We start from the raw sequence: 22113 nt of genomic DNA on the forward strand, positions 1-22113 counted from the left end.
CCCAAGTGTGAAGTCAACCAGAGGGCATAACAGGACACTGGAGGCAGCCTCAGGGATTCCAACACTCACAAAGAGGACCACCGACCCGCCCACCTCCCCACAGCTTATTGGCTCAGAGCAGCCCCTGTCTGCTGTAATTATGATCATCTGCCCCTGCCACTGGCCCATCCCACCCCACTCTGTTGTGAAGCTAGCTGCAGTGGGCCAGAACTCAGAGGGATATTAAATGCCGATCCTTTAGCCCAGAGCATCACTTAGCAACAGGCACACCAATCTGCTGCTTTTAGGTTTCCTCAGCCCTGGGGCCCCTGCAGCCCACCAGAGGGCACTCCAATTATTTAATAGAGTGATGTACTACCAAGCTAGGGGAAGGGAGGGTTCCCTAGAGGTTTTAGCCCACCTCAAGCTAGCTTCACTGGGCAAACCCAGAAAAACGCTGCCTTTTCTTCCCCCTGCCCCTCCCTTATACCCACAGGTGAGCAGCTGAGGACTCCAGGCCCAGATAACTCTTTTTAGTAGCTGCCTTACTCTGTTATATTGACAAACACAGGAGTGCAAGAAATGGCCAATTTCTTTATTTTCACTAAATCAACCCAAATATGATTTTTATTCTCACCTCCTAGACTCTTAGGAAATTGAATTTCAGTTATTAACAGATCTTTTCCCCTACCACAGAGTTAGGCAAATCCTGGGGTCAAATGTGAAGCAAAAGTTTGGGTGAGACCACTCCTTTCACTAGTCATTGGTCCATACAGGCAGTTTTCAGGCAGCCTCTGTTCTGATTGGTCATTGCTTCACTCTGACTGGTCGGAGAGCATGCCCTTCCAGTTGTTGAATATTCGACCAGCACCCTGGGGCTATAGGAGCCAGGTGAAATTCCAGCTTCCTTAGTTTGATCCCAAGGTTTTCCTGAGCCTGCTTCCTACCAGTCTTCCCAGCCTCATGTCTTGCCACACCCTCTCTTGTACTTTCTGTTCCAGCAACGCTAAATTACAAAGTTGCCTGCCTGCAGCATGCTGCTGTCACCCCACCTCACCCCCACCTTTCCTCTAGTTGTTACTTCTGCCTGGATTGCCTCCTACACCTTTTAAGCCTCAGTTCAGGTACCCCTTCCTCTGGGAAGTCCTCTCTAACTATGCCAGTCTGTGCGAGGTGACCCTTCTCCATGTTCCCACTCTCCTCTCTGCTTCCTTCTGTCATGGCACACAATGCAGCATATTGTACTTGTCTGTTTCCATTGTGTGTCTCTCTCACAGGTCTGGGAGCAACTGGAGAGTGGAGACTCCATCCTATTTGTCTCTGTATACCAGCACCTTGCTTAGGACCTGGCACAGTGAGTTTTGATAAATAAATGAATGAATGATTGAATGGAATAAATGAGGGAGATGGGCCAAGTTGACATCTGGAGAGGTTGAGAAGAAACCCATAATAATATGCTATGAATGGAGTGGTCCAATGGGGCTAAAAGGGTTTTCTTCCCCCTGCACCCTTCCTGGGGCCCTGAGCATACCAAGCTGGGATAACAGAAGGGGACCTTTTGTGATGCAACCCAGAGGGGAGATCAACATGAGATTCTTTTAGCAGCATTATACACAAGGGGCATGCTAAGAGGCGGTCACTCTTGTCAGTTTGAAAGGCCTGATTGTCTTGTAATTGCTTGACCCTGAAGCTAGACCAGTGAGGAGTGCTTTCCTTGATCTCTCTTTCTACCTGAAAGGGTCCAAAGCCCTTTCTAGCTCCATTCAGGGACAACCTAGATACAACAGTATGAATGACAACCCAAGCCTAAGGACAAGGAGGAGAAGAGATAGTATCTTGAGGGGACAGAGAGCTTAAAAGGCCAAGGGGCATGGGTTGGGGGAAGGAACGTGGGGTTCCTAGAAGAGAGGCTCCTTGAGACACCGAGACAGCAACTCAGTGGGTGGCCCTGAAAGGGGAGAACAAAGGCCTGCTGAGGCCATTGATTCCGACAGAGGAGCTAATCCCAGAGTGGGGAGGGGGAGGGAGGACTCTCCAGATTGCAATAGGCACCCGGAGCTGGGAGTAAAGACCTAATCTTCACATTGTTCTGGACTCTGTGCATGTGACTGAGCAGGTAATAGTAAGACTTTTTTCTTCCAGTAAAGGACTATACTAGCCCACTCTTCTGATGTTAAAGGACATAACAGGGTTACACGGTGTGTGTTGGGGGGTCGAGGGAAGGGCCCTGTCCAGAACTGTTGAAGTGTGACACAGAGTCCAGCTGCACGAAAAACAAAGCATACTGAAGAACTGAGTCTAGGAGTGGCCCTTGTGGCCCCTAAATTGTTAGTAGAATGGGCCTGGGGCTGAGGAAACAAAATGGACACAGTACAGGCAGTAAGGGTGCTAAGGAGCCCCTCCCAGTAGGAGAGGGATGTGATGGAGACAGCTGTGACCTCGGTACTAAAGTCCTTAGAGGAGGGTCACATTTAGGAATGGGTGCTTCATCAAGGAGCTGGGAGTCTATTTGTGTTGGGAATTTTCTAGGCTGGTTTCAGCCTAACATTTCCCTCAGGAAATCAGACACAAACACAGAATTTTTAGAGGCAATTTTTTCACTTCTAGAGAGATGAGGCCCTCCATATTCTTCAAGGGATATGGTAGAATGGATTGGAAGAGCCCAGCAGACATTGGAGTCAGTGGGACACAGGGACACATCCCTAGAGATCTGCATGCCCTAGAGCAAGGGATGCAGCCTGTGCTGGATGCTAACTAGGTACCAATAGCTCCAGAGTTCAGTGGCCTGTTTGGGGGTGGGTATGCTGTAGCAGGCAGGGAGCAGGAGACCACCTCCTGAGAAAGGAGTTTGAGGAGTGGCTCAGATGTGCTAAAGAGTACATATTTTTTGAAAGTAATATCTTAGAGACTATGCCAAGGAGGCACATTAGAAAGCTTGCAGGGCCTCATTTATGAGGGGGTACATGGGTTGAAAGTGCAAAATGCTTCAGCCATGTTTGGTGGTTGATTTTAGCGTAAGTCCTTTGGAGATGAAAAAGTGCTGGGGAAGCATATGCCAAGGTCTTGGCCACCTGGCAGAGAGGATCCAAAGTTCTGTTTTTTGGATGAGATTAAACATCTATTTACATAAGGCAGCAGAGAGGGGAGCCTAAAAGCTCTGCAAAGATTCAGGTTCAAAACAGTGCTGATCAGAGCCTCTCAGAGCCAGGCTGTTGGAGACAGCCTAGGTTGCGTGATTGGCCTAAGGTATTTGTCAGGATGGGCTAACTGCTGTCTAACACCAACCCCGAAATCTCGAAGGCTTAACATAAAAGTTTAGTGCTAGCTCACATCAGTCCAATGTGGTCTGCATGGGTGGGGGTGCTCTGCCCCTTGTTGTCATTCAGAGATTCAGCTTCAGTCATCTTATAATGCCACCATCTTCAACACAGGTCCCAAGGTTGCAAGGAAAGGGGAAGAGAGCATGAGGAAAACACACCTAATACTTAACCATCTCAGCCTGTGAGTGACACCTATCATTTCTGCTCACTTCCTGTTGCCACAAAACCCATCACATGGCCTATCTTTGAGGCAAGGAAGCTGGAAAATGTAGTCCCTGGTTAGGCAGTTGGTTTCCAGCAAAAACTCTATACTCTGGAAGGAAAGCACAAATCTTTGGTGGACAGCTGGCGGTCTCTGCCACAACCCACTAGAATTATCCTTTTTTTTTTTTCTTTCCTTTATTTATTTATTTTTGTGTGTGTAAGGAAGATCAGCCCTGAGCTAACATCCATGCCAATCCTCCTCTTTTTGCTGAGGAAGACTGGCCCTGGGCAAACATCCATGCCCATCTTCCTCCACTTTATGTGGGACGCCGCCACAACATGGCCTGACAAGCGGTGTATCCGTGCACACCCGGGATCCGAACCGGTGAACCCCGGGCCGCCGCAGCGGAGCGCGCTCACTTAAATGCTTGCGCCACCGGGCCGGCCCGCCTGGAATTATCCTTGTTGATACAATTACTTGGTGTTATGAGATTAAAGTTGAGGTTATTACAAGTGATTAGAAGTAGGCTGGGGCAACTGTGCCTACATTTTAGGTCAAAACTCAAGTTTTGGTGGTTGATGCAGAAGTAGCTGTAGGGAGGCATATGGAATGATTGGCAGCTATACCAAGGAGAGTAGGGATGAGGAACCCCCAAGCCTTACCTTAGCTGGGGAGAAAACTCCCAGCCAATCTGAAAGAGTCTCAGGCTGGAGTTAGCCGAGTGCTGGGCAGTACAGGACTCATTCCTGTGTGGCTTCTCCAATACCCTCTGGAATAGATTCCCAGCAAGTTCAGACCCTATTCCCCAAAGCAAATGGGACTATAGATAAAGGTAAAAATAGAGACAAAGCCATGACAATCATTTTACGAGCAACATCTGACTCAAGTAGAATGGCCACTGTTGACCATCTATCCAACATCCCCTCCTCCACCACACATCTTTCTTAACAAGTCTCCTGACTGCACTGGTGATGCTCTGGTGGTGGAAGTAGGGGTATGAATGGTACTCTGGGGACAGGCTGATTCATGAAGGAGATGGAGCTATGCTGTTGGGTGGGGGCTCCCTAGATCTGGTGTGAATGGAGTGGGATGTTACCCAAGGCAGCCTGCAACAATATTGCTGGGATAGAATCAGAATTGATTGCTGAGAGGTCACAGGCTGGAAAATAAGAAAAAGCATCACAGCCAAAGGATGAGGTAAAGTTGGAAACAGGAGGATAAACAATAAAGATTTTAACCTGGAAAGCCAAAGGTAGGACAAGGTGGAGTGGGAGGCCTGGATGCAGGTAGCTGAGCAGAGATTATTAGTTTCAATGTTCCACTTTGGGGATTCATAGAGGACTTCTCTGAGATAGGAGCCATGCCTCTCTGTGCAGCAAGTTTGAGGGGCCGACCACAGCAGAGTGATATGTAACAGTGGTGTAGGCTGGAGCCTGAGAGGACTCTGAAAACCTCTGTAAACACATAAATCAAATCCAGCCCACAACTATTGAGTGACTGCTGTAGCACTGGGTGAGAGGGGTGGTGGTGACTGACCAGTTTCTGAACACCCTGCCTGTTTGGGGAGGGACTCTCAAGACAGGTGGGAAGCAGTCCAGATGCCAAAGGGAGACAGGTAGTTCTCTTTCCAGTTCCATGACAGCTATAGGCACAGTCATGTGACCTAAATGCAGCCAATCAGGTGCTCCCACTGATGGCAAGAGATTATTTGTAATATCTAAGGATAAGTGTCCAGAGGTGGCAGTGTTAGTGACAGCATGTAGCATTCTGCTCCTAGGGCAAGATCTTGGCTGGACCTCACCTCCCTTGTACAATGATTAGATCTCATAATCCTCTGGATGATTCTGTGAGCTATATCCTTCCTGTATGGGGAAGTTAGCTAGAACTGTTGCTGGTGTGTGTAATCCAGAACTCTGACTGACATGATGTCTGGTCTGCTCAGGATGCATGAGATCCAGTCCTGGCCCTTATGGAGCCTGTAGTCTGGCTTCTGCTTTGAACACTTTTTGCAACATAGTGTGTGATGAAGAACTAAATATGATCTGAATGAGGAGAGAAACAATTGATCATGAAAGAATTTAGGAGCAGTTCAAGATGTTAGAGAAACAGCAGGTAACTGAGTATCTTATGAATTCTACAAATGCCACCGTCTGCAGCACCTCAAGACAGAGAGGTCAGGAGGCTGGTAAGGTCAAGGATGTGATGAGGTGGAGTCTCAGCTGGATCTCGGCGGCTGGGAAGCTTTAGGGTAAGCAGAAAGGATGGACTAGGACACTGCCTGCTCCCCCAGCAGCACAGGGCACACTGGTGGGCGAGAAGCAGTGATACTCAGAATCGTCCCTGATGGTTCTCTAGTTCTTGCCATAGCATGCGTGCACACAGCATCTCTTTTAGGCCCCGCAATATCGATTTAAGGGAGGTAGGACAGGGCTTTTTATTATTCCCTCTTCCTAGATGAGGAACTAAGATTCAAACCAGTCAAGTGATTTGCCTAAGGTCACAGAGTCATAGAACCACAGCGTGGGAAGCAAACTTTCAACATGTTTCAACAACATCCCAATGGATGGGCTAAGCCCCTGCTCTGTTTGCATACCTCTAGTGTAGGAGTTCGCTATTTCCCCCTTGGTCAGCTCAGACTTCCAGAAAGTTCTTCCTTATGTTGAGCTGAAATGTGTGTCCTGTTAACCCACCAGTACCATAGAACTGATCCATAGCAGACCCAGGACTAGAACTCATGTATCTTGCCTTCTAGTCCAGGCCCTTTCTGTTGTCCCTCACTGCATACTGCCCATGGCCTTGTCCCCTCCCTTGTTGCCTCTCGTTCTGCCTAGACTGTGAGTAACAGATGGCCCTTGCTAGGGGGCAGTAAGTGGGAAAGCTCAGAAATTGGTAGGGCAGGCGTGGGGTGGGGAGCAAGGTGGCCAGCAGGGCGGCCTGGCCTCCGGTTTGCTCCATCGCCCTGAAAACAATTTGCTTGTCTGGCATGCTAATTTGCTTTATGTCTTCCCTTATTAATCACATTGTTTTGCACAGGCCTGTGAGCTTCAAATGTGTTTGTTATGACTGCAATTATGTGTGACCGACCACGGACCCAGCAGTCTGGAGGCGGGATTTTCTCCCTCCCTTGTACTCCCAGACTCCAGGGGCCTCGCTTGGAGCCCCAGCCTGTTCCTCTTAGCAAGACTGTGAAGGGGAGTGAGGTTCCTACTTTCTTCACCTGCAGGGCCTGAGCATTCAGCCCTGTGGGCAAATGGGCCTCTTTAGGTAAGGCTCAAAAGGAGGGAAGGAAGGAACCTCCATCCCTCCTCCAAGATGTATACCTGCTCCCTCCCAGGAGTACAGGAAGACAGAAGTGACAGACTTGGAGGGCATGAAATGACCAACCCTGAAAAACATGAGAAAGCAGCCCCCAAACACACTTCCACTTGTCAGCAAAATGATGAGGGTATGAGTGGGAAATGGAGTGCCTTCTAATTGCAAAGAACTTAATAGGAACCAGCTCAAAATCCTGAGCCTACTGAGGGCCCTGTTCCTTTGTAAGAAGCCAGACGGGGTCTATTATTTTTAAATGTCAGCTAGATGGAGGCTATGACAGGGAGAAGGATGAGGCTCCTCTTCTTGAAGTACAGAGGAGGTTCAGCATGCTCAGGGGAAGGTGCCCAGCCCTCTTGGCACCTTCCTGCCTTTCTGCAAGGTGCCTACCAGGAATGTCCTGGTGCCAGGAGCCAGGTCAGTCCCTGCCTGGGGCCCCTCACTGAGGCAGGTCAGCAGCACATCTGGTTTCCATTAGCCCCTCTCTCCCACCACTCCTCCCCCACTTCCCCGTGTCTCATTGTGTCTCATTGGTGACAGGCTGCTGTAGGTGTCTTTTTTTTTTTTTTTTTTTTTTTTTTTTAAATTTTATTTATTCAGTTTTTTCCCCCCAAAGCCCCAGTAGATAGTTGCATGTCATAGGTTCACATCCTTCTAGCTGCTGTACGTGGGACTCGGCCTCACGTTGGATGGAGAAGCAGTGCCTCGGGGCGCCCCCGGGATCCGAACCCGGGCCGCCAGCATCAGAGCGCGCACACTCAACCGCTAAGCCACGGAGCCGGCCCTGCTGTAGGTGTCTTGACAAAAGCTTCCTGAGGGATTCTCAGTATGTGTTGTCCTTCTGCTTGGTGTGCCGATTTTCATGGACCCTCCAGGGTCTTTCCATAATTAGTCAGTCTGTCAGTTCATCTGTCTGTCAGTCAGCCTGTCCATCAACCATCAGTCTCTATTAGCCAGCAAGACAGTTTGTCAGTCAATCAGACAGCCAGACAGTCCATCTGTCAACTAGCTCTGGCCATCTAGGCAATCAGCCAGTCAGTCAATCTGTCCTTCTGTCTGTCAGTCAGTCAGTTGTTTGAGGAGGGGAGACGGGACACAGACCTCAGGAAGGACACATGTCACATAACGTGGAAGAGGGGGACCAGAGCCACCCTCATTAGCCTAGTGTGCTGTGAAGGCGTAAATGCTGAGGCGGTGGTGGAGAGGGGGTCAGAACCGAGGTAGGGCTAATTTGGGAAGGCTTTCTAGAGGCAAAACATTTGAAGGGGTCCAGAGAGCCTTGACTGGACTGGGACTTCTCAGCCCTATCTCTGACTCCACCTGAAGCAGCTCAGGGTGTGACCCTGAGCTGAGGGATTAGGGGCTGGGAGTTGAGGACTTGGTGGTGCCGTGGAGAGAGCTCTACTCCCAGCTCTGTCTCTGATTAGCTCTGAGACATTGTGCAAGTTCTCTGCATCACAGCTCCCCATTTGTACCACTGGGGGACAAGTGGGGGGCAGCAGTGGACCAGATGAGCCCTAAAGGCCCTCCCAGCTCTGATATGCCCTGGTCTTTCTATGGTTCATGACTGGGAGAGGGAAGAACTGTAATCCTGAGGCCTAGCTTAGGTTCTCAGCTAGGGCTTCTGGCCTGCGTCAGTTTTCTGGACATAGGCCCTCCAAATGGAAATCACCAATCCTAACAGAAATATGGACAGACATACAGATACATGGGCAAAAATACCTGGCTGGGGCACCCCTCAGCTAAACAACAAACTGCAGTGGTTGATCTTGCTGAATGTAGATTTGTCAGAGGCAGCTGTTCCTGAGTTGGGGCATTGTGGAATGGGTGAGCTATTTCTGGTACTGTTAGAGGGACAGGAAAGACTGTTTGGAGGAGGTGGATTTTCAAGTGGGTTGTGAAAGAGGAGGAAAGAGGCTTGGCAGGGAGAAAGGGAGAAGTAGTGTCGTAACTCAGGATTTCACCCCTCCTTCCTAAGCCATCTCTTCTCTTCACCTCTGTATTCCCTCCCAAGCTGTTGGCTGGGGTCATATCCAGTCTAGAGCTTGTTGATGCACTGACCTCAAGGTCATAAGAAGGCAAGTCTGGAAGGGCCCTTAGAAGCTATCCACCAGGGATGCTGAGGCCCAGAGACAGGGAGAGACTTGCCCCTTAGAATACAGTGTAGGGCCGGCCCTGTGGCTTAGCAGTTAAGTGCACGCGCTCCACTACTGGTGGCCCGGGTTCGGATCCCGGGCGCGCACCAACGCACCGTTTCTCCGGCCATGCTGAGGCCGCATCCCACACACAGCAACTAGAAAGATGTGCAACTATGACATACAACTATCTACTGGGGCTTTGGGGAAAAAAGAAAAAAGGAGGAGGATTGGCAATAGATATTAGCTCAGAGCCCATCTTCCTCAGCAAAAAAAAAAAAAAAAAAGGAGGATTAGCATGGATGTTAGCTCAGGGCTGATCTTCCTCACAAAAAGAAAAACAAAAAGAATACAGTGTAAAAAGCACAGTAATAGATACATGGACAAAATGCTATGGATGCACAGAGGAGAAATCAGCTGTCTGGAAAGGCTTGACAGGGGCCCTGATGGCCTTGATCTTGAAGAATGAGTAGAACAGCGGGTGTACAGGGAAAGGGGTTCCAGGCAGAGAGGAGCACAGGGTCCACAGACACAGAGTGGCGAGTATAAATGTGAGGAAGTGGTAAATGTGGTCGAAAAGAGCTACAGCAAAGAGGGCAGGGCAGAGGCAAAATACTGAATCAGAACTAGATTCTGAAGGGCCAGAAAGGCCAGGTGGGGAATTTGAGGTTTATCTTGTAAGTATTGGGAACCTACTGGTTTTTAAGCAGGGAGATGATCATATTATTGTTTTTAACAATAATACATTACAGATTACATTAGGTTCCATTAATGGAATCAATCTTGTCTGCACATTCAGGTTCAGCAGGCCTGGTTCAAATCCTGGCTCCACCACTTACTAGCTGTGTGACCTTGGGTGTGTTATGCAAATTTTCAGTGGCTCGGTTTCATCATCTGTATAAACAGAGGCAATAATGGCACAATTCTCATAGGGTTTTTCTGAGGTAAGACATGTCAAGTGCCTAAAACAGAGCCTGGCCCATAGTAAGCACTCAATAAACGTCAGCCACAAGAAATGATGGTGGTATCTTCCTTTCATGCGGGAGGATTTTTGAGGCTCAGAGAGGTGAAGTCGCTTTTTGCAGGACCACACAGCCAGTCTATGGCAGAGCTAGGTTTCAAAGCCAAAGTCTGGGCTAAGATTTGTGTCTTAAAAACATCTCAAGAGACCCTGTGAAGGATCGGGTAGTGAGAGAGACCAGAGCCTACGCCACCACTTGGGAGGCTGTTGCAACCACTGGGGCATGAAGATGCCTGTTGGAACCCAGGGGAGCCACTTTGCCCAGCCAGGCTGTCATTTGGGAGCCTCTGAGGAGCTGGCCTGGCCCAGGGAAGAGCTGTTCTTTCCATCAGTGGGGCTGGGGAGGTTAATGGCATTCCCAGGAAGGGCCAGGGATTAGGGAAGCCTGCACTGCAGAGCCAAATTCTTTCACCTCTAGTGAGTTTTCCAGAGTTTCCCTCTTTGCCCCTCAGTGCCTGGCCCCAGGAAAAAAGTTGGGGGATGGGCTGAGACCTCCCACTCCCCAGCCCCATGGACCAGGCTGGAGGAGAGTGTGGCCTCCCACTGGGCTGGCCCTGGTCCTGGCTGTGGCTGTTCCGGCAGGAGCGGTGGGAAAGGAGGAAGGCCCCAGCACTCTTACTGGGGTGCAGCAGGGGTGGACAAAGAGGAGAGGGCTGGGACCCTTCAGAGGCTGGACAATTAGAGACAAGTCACATTCCAGGGGAATCCACATCTGGGATGAGCCTGAGCCAGGGCCAGCCCTGTAATCCATTGCAGATGCAATGGCCAGCAGCAGATGTGGGCAGGACCTCCCTCGTGGGTGGCTGGGGGATGGGGGGCTTGCAGGGGCGGGGAGATGAAGAACAGCTTCCAGACACCACCAGGCAGCTCCTCTTGAGAGGCTGCTACCTGGCTGCAATTCCATGCACAGCACCTTGCCAATGGCATTGCAACTGGGCTGAGAGGCCACAGCTGGCCCGGGGACCCTGACCTCAGCTAAGTGTTTCTGGGAGCAAGGCTGGGGCCAGGAGGCCATCAGCCTCCATGCTGGGCTTTTCTGCACCCCAAGAAGGCCTTTTTTCAGATGCTATTTGTTGGACAGCAGCAGTTTCAGTGGCCTAAAACCTGAGGAGGCAGGAATTTGGGACTCTGTCTGACTCGGACTAGCTCCAGCCTATTCATCCTCCAGGGACTCTGGGGCTGGCATTTCCAGGAGGAAGTCTAAAGGACTTGGTGCCAGGAAGTGCTGATCTTTCTGGATCCAAGTGGGCAGGGCTAGATAATGTCTAGTCTTCTGTGCCAGCCATGTGACCTGACAGTTGGCACCAGAACAGTGCCCTGGGGGAAGAAAGGGGGAACTCAGCAAGGGCTCCTTGTTGGTTGGTTTTGCAAAGGCCATCCAGAGGTCTAGGAGGTAGATGGAGGGAGTCCAGGGGTTACGAAGCAGGATGTCCCTCATCTCTGAGTGGGGACGTGTAATTGCTCCATCAGCCAGCCTGCTTGGCAGGGCACCTGCAATCAAAGAATCATCATTTTAGAATGGCAGAATGGGGGATGGGATTTAGGCTTACCGTGGTCTATCCCAAACCCTTCATGTCACGGAGAAGAGAAGAGGCTCAGAGAGAGGCACAGGCTTGTCTCAGGTTAGGGACCAGTGGCAGAGCTAAGCCGACAAGGCAGGGCTCCTGATTCCCAGCTGAGTGCTGTTTCCCACAGCCCTGGGCTGCTTGATGGAAAGAATGGGTGAGTGAGCGAGTAGGTGAATAAAACGGAAAGGTTTGGCTGCTAAGACGGAATTGTGGGCTGGCCAAAGCTTTTTAGAAACAGTGGATATGTCCATTTCCAGCCTCTCAGCCATGTACTGCTTGCCTGAAAGACAGGAATACATCTTGCTCTTTTTCTCTCAACCGTGTCTCCCCATAGGCTCCAAAGAAGGGGAAGGATTCATCCCAGGTCACCCACCAAGCCAAGGGCAGGGGCAGGATGTAAAGCCAGGTGTCCCTTGAGCCCCCACTCCTCACCTCTCTCTGCCAGAGTTGAAGACAATTTCCATCCATTTCACAGGCAAGGAAACCGGAGACAGGCACAGAGGGGGCACAAGACGGATTACAGGATGAGCTTTAAATCAGGCCTGGCAGGACACTGCGTGTAATGGATTCCTGTTGGCGGGAGCAGCATTCGTGGCCCCTGTGGGTCCAGGCAGCCCCAGAGTCATGTCACTCTGGATCAACGACAGGTGGCAGCAGAGGACCACGGTACGCAGCCTAGGCCTTGACTATTAGGCTTGCACAGCTCCCCTCCTTAGGCCCGAAGTTGGCTAGATTGGTATCCTGAGTGCACGTGGGGCTCCTGGCAGAGCAGCCAGGCTGAGGGGCCTGGGGCACCCGGAGCCAGGATAAGTGAGTGCTTACTGAAGAGTAACGTCCTCAACCATGGTGAAAAACAGGACAGAACATCTGAGAGGGAGGAAGTTTAGGGGTGGGGGTAGGGGAGCTGGACAGAGCCTAAGATGGAGAGGGAACTGCAGGACCTGCAGAGAAAGAGAGAGAGAGAAGGAGGGAGAGAGGGAGAGAAGAAGGGAGAGGGACAGAGAGACAGAGAAATAGGCTGACAGTTCAGAGAAAAACAAAGATGTACAGAGTCTGTGTGATCTATCCATACACACATGCTGAATCATGGAACTTTCCATCCGGAAGGACCTTTAGAGGCCACTTAGTCCAAACCTTCCATCTTACACATGGGGGTACTGAGACTCAGAGAAGATGTGATTTACTCAAGGTCACACGGTAAATTTATGATAAGCAGGGACTGGTCCCAGCCTAACTTCTCCCCTGATTCCCAAACTACAGCTCTTTTGACCAAAGTCCCCTTTAGACAGTATACATGGTAACTGCCTGGGGATCTATCCAATATTTGCCACAGACTTGGGGAGATATAGAAATGGAGACAGATACTCAGACAGAGGCAGAGGGAGGCAGTGCAAGAGGAGAAAGGAAGGAGGAGCAGGAAGGAACAGTCCTCAAAGGCAGGTGGAGCAAGGTTGCCCTGGCATTGAGAAGCTCCCCTCCCCACTGGCCTGCCCTCCAGGGTCCCACCTGAGGCTAGGCAGCCAGCCGACCATGAGGGGCACTCAATTCTCTATATTGGATGGTCCTGCCCCCCTCAGACCAAGCCTAGCCCACCCTAGAGCAGGAGACCAGGTACATGAAAAAGGAGTCCAGGCTGGATTCTAGAGTTGGAGAGAAGAAGGCCTTGATTTTCTTCTACCTCTGCCACCTGCTCACTGTAAGATCCCTGCCTGATTTCACCATAGAGTGTGGACACCTTTTTTCCTGACCGGGACCCAAGCTCTGCCACCTCAGGCCTGCTGGTCCAAGTTAGGACATCCATGCTATGTCATCATCAGCTCCAGCGAATATATTTTTCAAACTGAAAAATCTGGCCAGATTGTCTAATGTATCATCTGATCACAGAACAGAATATTAAAAATTAGGCTTGTGCCCGGAAATCTGGGCCATCTGGTTACTGTCCTGTTACTCCGTCCACTGGCTTCCCCTTCACACACAGACCTGGAGATGCCCCCAGCTGTTAGCCAGGCACTGAGGCTGAGAAATGAGGAAGGGGAAGGAGAACTAATGTATACTAAGCTCTTGCCATGTGTCAGGCATGTTCTGTCCATTATCTCATTTACTTCTCATGGCGACGTATGAGGTAGGTACTCTTATAATCCTTATTTCACAGATGAGGAAACAAATTCAGACCGCGGAACTCATTCACCTAAGGTCACACAAGTATACCCAGCCAGGCACAGAGCAGGCTCCATGACACCAGTATGATGAACTGACCTCCCCAGCAGATAAAACCTTTCTAAGGAGTGAAAGGAAGCAGAAATGCCACCCTGAAAGCTATTGTAGACATGGGGTATATCAACAGAGGTAAAGGGACGAAATGAAGTAGGTAGCAACCTTGCTCTTCTCTGCTCTCCGGAATATGTGTCCGATTTTGAGCCCTATAGATTGAGGTCATACTAGTGCATGTCTACAGGGCAGTGAGGAGGTTGGGGAGGGGCTTGGAACCCACCTCTGTGAGGAGCAGTTGGAGGAACTGAGGCTATTGGGCTTGGAGGTGTGACTTCAGAGACTTCAGACTACTCAAGGGGTAGGTATGTTCTGTGTGGCCCCAGGGGACTGAGATAAGAGGTGGTAACTATAGGGAGGCAGATGTGAACTCAGTACAAGGAAGAACTTTCTCAGAGTCCAGGCTATCCTGTCATAAAACTGGCTGCCTTGAGAGAAAGTGAGCTCCCCATTACTGATGGTATAGAAACATGATCAAGCTGAGCACTTGGTAAATTCATCACAGCCCGGAGACTCCATGAATCTGATTCTGTGAGGGTTAGAGCTCTCTAAAGCCGCTCTCCCCCAGGGAGATTCCACAACTTCCCTCCACTACTTTTTTCCAGTGCCTCAAGTCTTTTAAAGCCAGAAAGTCATTCCATAGGTCTCACCTAAATTCCTCTTACTGGAGTCATTCTTAGTTCCATACAGGACTGGCTGCTGAGAAGGGCGAGGTGGAGAAAGCAGCAAAGCAAGGCCACCAGAGACCTAGAGGAGAATCATTCTCAAATTGCCAACGTTAAGCAGGCAGATGGCCAATGACGAATGGGAGGGAAAGCATTCAGAAAACATTACAGTTGAGATGTAAAGGTACTTTTTCTTTAACAATATTATCTTTCCTGATTGATTTTGATTCAAGTTGCTAACATTTGAAAAGCGGTGGGGGTGGTGAGTTGCTTACATCTTCATTATTTGAAACATGACATTAATCAACCACTTTAGGTAATGCTGAACATTTTCCTTTTAATGTCAGGAAATCCTTTCTTAGGGCTAATCTAAATGTCAATTACAGCACCACCAGACCATTGTTAAACATTAAATTTGCATAACGTTCTATTGAGTGAGAGGTGTAGATTGTCAGGTGGCTGCCAGGGGCGAGAGACTGATGATGGTTCTGGTTTGTCCTGACAAGACAACAGGGATGTCCTGGACTAAGAAAGTTTGAACTGAAATGGATGAATGGCCCATCTCTGCTGAATCAAATATTGTTTCTCTCCATTTTCCCACATCTTCACTACTTAGGTCAACATCCATTTATCAGAGATGTGTGCAGCACTCAGAGGAGGCTGGCCTGAGGAGCTATCATTTCTGCCCTGGAGGCTCCAACTAGCTCTTAACATTTCTCTTCTCTATCACCTTAGAAATCTACTTTCTCCATCCCTGTGATCAGCTGTCCTCAGGAGAGTGCCCTGGCTTTGGCACCTTTGCCTGGAGTAGTTTATCCAACTGTGAGAAGCCCAGAGGCGGGAGAGTAGTGTAAAGAAAGGCTACCCTTCTTCCTGCAGGCTGTGTGCATGTATGGCTTACTGTGTGACTAAGGCCAGGTTCTATTATAGATTTGGACCTGTGGATTTCTCTAAAAGATACCCCTGTTTTGGAGGAAGAAAAGGGGGCTTGCTCTAGTGAGTGTTTATACAAATTCCAGCTGTCTTGGGTCAGGTTCCTGAGAAGTGGAGCCTGAAGCAGGGATTCGGGGCATGTGATTAATTGCGGGCATGCCCTTCCAGAAAAACCTGTAAGTGAGGCAGGAAAGCAGGATAGGGAAGAGGTAGCCAAGAAAGATTTGGTCTGTGGTAAAATCCAGCCTTGACCTGATCTAGAGTGGATGTGGGGGCTCTGGAGCATAAATCGCACCACAGAGTTGTACCATCTTGAGGAGAAGGACTGGACTTCTGTATTCCTGTATCAGTCACTTTTTGCCTGCCCCGTCCCCCCATGGGGGGCAGGTATAACCTCCCATGCAACTCTTAATTAGGTGGTTTTCATCAGCTAAGGGCAAGTGTCCAAGGTCTTGCCATTAGCCACAGCACTCACAGCAGCTGAGAATGGGTGTACCAGCTGGACAAGGGGATCTGGCCCTGGCACCAACATCTACTACAGCAGGACTGCCATCCTAGGTTTCTAAAGGCCTCCTCCTATGAAGTGCAAGGACTTCAATCACCATGGATCTGCCAATCAGCTATGAGCTAGCTGTGTATCACTGAGCAGAGCTACTGGATCGTTGTAAAAGGAAGGGTTAGGAAGTTGTCACTTGTGCAAGAATGAGACAAAAGTCCAAGATCCTGGGTCAGGGAAGCCACATGCCTGAGACAGACAGGGAGCTGGGGGGAAGACACTAGGCAAACGTGACTCCAGGGTGTGTTAGGTCATCAGGAGTGTAGTGTTATCTCTTCAAGAGATAGAGTTTGGGGATCCACCCAGCTCATCAGCTTTCACACTGGGATTAAACTGGAATTAATCTAGATGGATTGTTTTGTGCTGCATGTAGTATTTTAAATTATGGTATTTCCTTTTTCTTCTCCTTGTTCATTTTCATTGTGAAAATGTCAGCCAGTACCAGTATGTTCAAGGGAACCAAGGGAATAGCTTGGCAACCATCCCGGGGCTGGTATGTTGCCTGAGAATGATAGCAGCTACCACCTATTGAGCACTTAGTGTGTACCAAGAACCTATTGAGTACTTACTTTCAGGCATGATTAGCTCATTGAGTTCTCCTAATAGGATTTGGGTTATACTGTATATGGAGGAGGATGGTGAGAAAAGGAAGTGTCAAAGATAACTTCTGGTTTCTGAATGGATGGTGATGCCATTATCTGAGATGAACACTGGAGAAGGAACTCTTCTCTGGCCTCAGCTCTCTCTACTTTGGGCTGAAAAATTCCAGTTTCTATAAATGCTTCCTTGTGAGGCCTTTTTTGAAGATTCTGGAACTTCTTAGAGTTGCCCTAGATCCTGACTGGGAAGTTTCTAGATTGCAGAAGACTTGCTAATTTCTTTATTTCTTTAGTCCCTCTTAACTGACATAGCTGGTGTGTCAAAACAACCAAGTTGCACTCAACTCATTCAATTCCTCTGATGGACATCAACCCTTGATTGTTCTAGGACAGGACCAAGGCTTTCTTCCTCTACCCCAACCCCAGCAAAATCCTAACCATGAGGATGTGTAGGAAGATGTACATTTGCTACCTTGTCCCTTCCCTAAAAAAAGAGTCACAAGAAAACCCCATTTTTTGGCAGTAAATAAACAAGCAAGCACTTTTTAATTTCCAAGTACTTAAAAGTAATATGTATTGAATGCTAAGCTAAACCCTTTACATGGATTATTTTATTTAATTTTAAAATTTGTGTGAAATAGATATTTGTGTCCATTAGGATGCTTTTAGCAGCAAGTAAAAGAAACTATGATTCAAACTGACTTAAACAATTAGGAAATTTATTATCTCAAATAACAGGATGTCCAGAGTATAGCAGGCTTCAGGCATGGTGAAATTAATGGCTCAACAATGTCCTCAGGGAACTAGGATCTTTTCATTTCTTGATTCTGCCATCCTCAGGAAAACTTCTGCTTAAGGGAATTCCAAACATCACTGCCAGGCATCACATCACCTGGAGGAAAAGAAAAACTCTCTCTTTGTCTCCTTGGAAGGAAGGAAATCTTTCCCAGAGATCCCCAAGTAGACTTCCCTTCATGTCTCATTGGCCAGGATTAGGTCACATGTTCATTCCTGAGCCAATCACTAACAAGGGGAATGGAAAAGATGTGATTGGATTAGCTTACTTATTTGAAGTGTAAGGAAGGACACTAAAATATTACCATGTTCTCATTCTACAGAAGAGGAGATTAAGGCTCACTGAGATGAACTAACAGAGTAACTTGCCCAAAGTAACACACCTAGTAAGTGACAGGACTGAGATATAAATCCAGTACTTTCCTGTTTGCTGTACTTATTGATTATTAAATACTTGTTAATTGCCAAGAGCTTACTGAGGTGGTACAAGGGGTCCTTATTATCCAAGTATTCTTTTTTCAAGAAGGTTAGGTAGTAAAGCAGTCAGAAGGTTAGGTAGTAAAGCAAGAGACTATTAAGATATCATCCAACTAGTGAACTGGCCAATTATAAAATTACTCTGACATTCCTCCCAGATTAACACTAGCATCTACATCAGTCTTTTCTGACTGTTGGATGTTATAAACAACAGAGAATAAAGAATAAATACAATGCTAATCAGTTTGCAAAGTGAAATTGCACATATGAGAAAAGATTCAGGAGTTCGTAAAGTCAACAAAAATGATATTGGAAAACTGCTGGAATCTCAGAAAAGCCATAGACACATGAGAGACTGGCAGAATTAGATCAGTTAACAGTTGAAGAAGAGCAAGTCAACAAGGATGAGAACAAGATAAAGGCTTCAAAGAATAATGATTTGACTCTGAAATTATTAAGAGCTATCCTTGGGAAAACCAAAATCCTCAGATTATTTTTTTATAAAGTGATCGTCTTTATAACTATGCTGTGAAAAGCTAAGTAAAAATGTTATGCCATGCTGTCATTCAGTTTTATCAGAAAAATCACACCATAAAGCAACTAATGCTTGAGTCATTCTTCACTTGCCCTAAGAACTAGAACAGAACTGCAATTTCAGCCTAAATTTGTGAAATGTAAGATAAACTGCTTGTCATGATTTTTGGTTCCATTTTTGTGATAAATTCAAATAAACATTTTTTTTTTACTATTTACTATGACAGTTTAAACAGATTCACTGAAAGTGGAATTCCCCTTCCCCCTCCCCCCACAGTATCAATTATCTGCAGATAAAGAGGATTTCCTATAGAATGTTAAGATCACGCTAGAATCAAATCAATCTGGCTCAGCCACTCATTAGTTTTTTGGCTTTGGGCAAGTCTTTCAGCTTTTCCAAGTCCAGTTTTCTCATCTGTAAAATGATGACGCTTCAAAGGGTTATCGTAGAGATTAAATTACATACTCATTTAAAGCACTTACCATAGTCCTTCACACATAGTACTCATTTAATCAATGTTAGCTGCTGTTGGGGTGGTGCTGTTGTTAAAGGGGCTGTGTGGAACGTTTACAAGAGTATGGACTCCAGAGTCTGTTGGACCTTGAGTTCTAATCTTGACTTGGCCATTTCCTTACTATGTGATCTGGGAGAAGCCACTTTCCTTCTCCAGGCCTCAGTGATCTCCTCTAGAAATTGGACCACATAGAGTTGCTGTGACGGTTAACTAAAATAACTGGCACCCAGCAGTCACTGTCACTTAACAAGTTTTATTTATCTGTGCTGAACATTGTGTCCAGTGTTGCGTGCAAGTGCATATGGGGGTCATGTATAAGAAATGTAAGAGGAGGCATGTTCCTGTCCTCAAGGGGCTTATATTTCACAAAGAAAACCACTAATGTGTTGTGTGCCAGCTACGTGCCCTCTCTGGGCCTCAGTTTTCCTTTCTGTAGTATTAAGTAAGTCCTTAAACTAATTGATCTCTAAAGTTCTCAAATTTTGGGAATCAGCAGTCATGTGGACTCCTGAAACAAGTATAGAGCAAGCCAAGGCAACTTGGTTCCAAGTGTGAGTTGCTGGAGTCCACAAAGGACATCCTTCAGGAGCCCAGAGGAGAGGAGGGAGTATAGTCCAATGGAACAAGTACTGGCTTTGGGGCCAAACAGACCTGGGTTTAAATCCCAGCTCTTCCACTTGCTAGTTGGATCACCTTGAACCACTCACTTCTCTCAGAGCCTCTATCTCCTCCTCTGTAAAATGGGACTAAAAATCTCTGCCTTATAAGGATATGGTGAGAAATAATCAAGCTTACGCATTTGAAAGTATCTAATTTGCAGTAGGTGCTTTGCTTCTTGCTTAAGGAGTCTTCCTGGAGACTGGGAAACTTGAGGCAGGAGTTTTTGGTGGGAAGAAAGCCACTGGAAATCTGGGTACAGTTGGGCAGAATAGTAGAGAATGGTCTTTTGGCAGATGCCTTTATCGGGAGGGCAAAGTGCCAGGCTCCGACACTGCAAGCCCACTGCCCTGAGGTCCATGAAGAAGCCTTCCCCTTGCCAGCCTCTGCCTGGGATTCTCATCAAGGCCTAGAGGGGGGGAAAAAAGAAACCGAAATGAAATATATATTTATAACAATAATAATAATTATTCTTTCACCAATTTTCTCTTCCTCCGATGTAGTCTGGCAAGGACTACAGAGCAGGAAAACTGCTAAAGTTGAGAGTAATGGTGCCCCCAGGACAAATAAAGAGGGAACTTCAAACCAGCAGATGCTGCTGAAAACCCCAACACAGGAAATATCTGCAGAATGAATTGAGAATTTATGGGGGTTTGGGTTTTCAGGATTTATAAGTAAGTTCCATGAGCAGAGAAGGGAAATGGAAGAGAGAGAGCAGGACAGGGCAAGAGGAGTGGGCTGAGGGCAAAGGACAGCTGCTCCCCCACCTCTAGCTAGGCACAGAGGCAGGGATGTCAGTGGGGAGCTCCAGGGACAATGGTGGCCTGGGCAGGCTGGGCTGGGCTGGGGTGCATCCCAGTGTGCCCTGTGGCACCAGTGTCAACCTCATTGTGGGCTGGCAGCTGGGTAGAGGTGGGCATGTGGAGCTATGGGCAAATGTGTATAGACGGGAAAGGCCAACTGATAATGACGGTGATAATCACTAGGCCCACCATCAGCAGGGCCTCCCTGAGATCCAGGCTTTCAGCCTTTCCTAGATCTTTCCCAACCTCGAGCATATCAGAGTCAGGTGAGAAAATGTATGCCCAGAGTGTGCAAGTAGGTTGGGCCAAGGAAGGTGGGAGTGAGTGAAGATGGCATTCCTGCAGGCCCCTGGGAGGCTCCAAGTGCTAAACCCATAGATCTGCAGCAGCTCAACCCCTCTGGGCTTGTTTTTCCCACCTGTAAGATGGTGCAGGGGTTTAGACCACAGTAGACAATGGGCTTGTTACTGAAGTGTTGGTAGGGGAAAGGTGGGGGAGCAGGGAAAGTGGGACTATAGATTGCCAGAGATGGGGCAGAAGAAAAGTAGAGAGGGGCCCTTCCCAAAGCAAAGGAGGGCTCTGGAGGTGCTGACAATTTCCAGAGCCTCAGGGGCTCTGAAATACCTTTTTTCACTAGCCTGGCTATGGGACTATGAGTTCAGATTGCATTCAGGCCACCCTAGAGGCAGGCACTTCAAATACCCCAAAGAACCCTGAAAGTTTTCTATTTCTGGTCCCTGCCCAAAGGAGGATTTGGGAGGAAAGCCATTCGGCTGCATTTAGAGGTTAGTGATGCTCGGAAAGTGTATGTTGAGCCAGCTCCTGGAAATGGAGACCATTTGCTTCTTTATTGGAACAAAATCCCAGTCACAGGCAAAATGAAGAGGTGCTCAGAGGAGGGATAGAGGGAAGTAAGGTGAGGGCTGGTGGGAGGCAAAACTTCCCCAGGTCTCCCTGGAGGGATATCATGAGATGGGCCTTACCATGGTCATTCAGGGCTTGCTGAATAGGAGGGAACTTTCTCAATCAGCCCACTTGTCCTCAGGAGGCCAGAAACACAGGTCTGCCTTGGGAGGGAGTGAGTACCCTGTTTTTGGAGGTGTTTACGCCACAGCCTGACAATCACCTGTCATTGGGAATGCTGTTGAGAGCATGTCTTCATTAAATTGGGGGGTTGGTAGGAAAGCTGGGCTATATTTAAAATGTCTTCCAGCCCAGTAGTCCTATGACTCACTGAATTCAACTGTTGTGTGACTTTGAGTGACTCCCTTCCCATTTCCAGACATCTGTCTCCCATCTATAAAATAGAGTTGGGTGGACTTTGGTCTCTAAATGCCCTTCTGATTGTGGCATTCCTCTACTCCATGACTGTAGTCTTTGAAGTGCGGGAGGGGAAAGGCTCTCAGAGCAAAGACCCCTGCCTTTCTCCTTGCCAAGCCCTGACTCCAACCTGCTTCTCTGAGTTTCTCTGTGGCCATCTCATTCTTTCTTTATAAAAATGTGGAGCATTAAATGTCCCCAGTTTGAGGCCAGGATGCTGCCAGGGTCAGCCCAGAAAGAGTGAGGAAATGAAAAGGCACTGGCAGGCCCCTCTGAGGGAGAGAATCACCCTGAGGGGCCTAGAAGCCGAAATAGAGTCCTTGCGCAGTCTGAGCTGCTGCCTCCCCAGTCCAGAGATTACTGTAGTTTTATAGTAGGTTTTGAAATTGGGAAGTGTGAGTCCTCCAACTTCGTTCTTACTTTTCAAGATTGTTTGGCTATATGGGGTCCC

The 22113-nt window shown here is 48.1% G+C and overlaps 1 long non-coding RNA gene across 1 annotated transcript in view; it reads left to right on the plus strand.

The window, feature by feature from the left end:
- Positions 1-917: 917 nt before the first annotated feature.
- Positions 918-22113, plus strand: part of LOC147911895 (uncharacterized) — a 35488-nt gene continuing 14292 nt past the window's right edge. The window contains exons 1-3 of the long non-coding RNA XR_015550671.1: positions 918-1333; positions 12016-12206; positions 14489-14657. This is a non-coding gene — a long non-coding RNA (uncharacterized LOC147911895). The remainder of the gene's footprint in view (positions 1334-12015; positions 12207-14488; positions 14658-22113) is intronic.

Source organism: Ceratotherium simum, chromosome X (assembly GCF_057802395.1).
Source record: "Ceratotherium simum simum isolate JZ-2026a chromosome X, ASM5780239v1, whole genome shotgun sequence".
Lineage (NCBI taxonomy): Eukaryota > Metazoa > Chordata > Mammalia > Perissodactyla > Rhinocerotidae > Ceratotherium > Ceratotherium simum.